This window comes from Etheostoma spectabile, chromosome 1, assembly GCF_008692095.1.
Source record: "Etheostoma spectabile isolate EspeVRDwgs_2016 chromosome 1, UIUC_Espe_1.0, whole genome shotgun sequence".
NCBI lineage: Eukaryota > Metazoa > Chordata > Actinopteri > Perciformes > Percidae > Etheostoma > Etheostoma spectabile.
This window is the reverse complement of record NC_045733.1, coordinates 12,142,572-12,142,876: the sequence shown is the minus strand read 5'-3', so window position 1 is coordinate 12,142,876 and position 305 is coordinate 12,142,572. Positions and strand designations below refer to the sequence as shown.

At 43.3% G+C, this 305-nt stretch overlaps 1 protein-coding gene across 3 annotated transcripts in view; it reads left to right on the top strand.

Moving 5' to 3' along the window:
• The window catches only part of ankrd11 (ankyrin repeat domain 11), a 117,894-nt gene that overhangs the window by 32,747 nt on the left and 84,842 nt on the right, over positions 1–305 (top strand). The gene's annotated exons all lie outside the window — the stretch shown is intronic.

Below are 305 nucleotides of genomic sequence, written 5' to 3'. Positions count from 1 at the left end.
CATCATACATGTGGCAGTAGTGCACCTTTTGTACCATAATTGTATTGAATGGAATAGTACGCTTCGCTCCTACGAGATGGGTGGGTTTTTGTTATGTTACACACAAAGCTAACTGGCTATAGTTGGCCTGTACGGATGCTAGCGGATTAACGTTGTGTAGCCAGCAACTTCGGCAGTAGAGTTTCGGTAAGCTAACCACGACAGCGTTGTCACCCACAATCAACTTGCAGTGATGTTTGAAATGGAGACACGCATATCATTTCTTTCCCCTGAGATCCTGGACATTATTTTCATTTATGACGTTA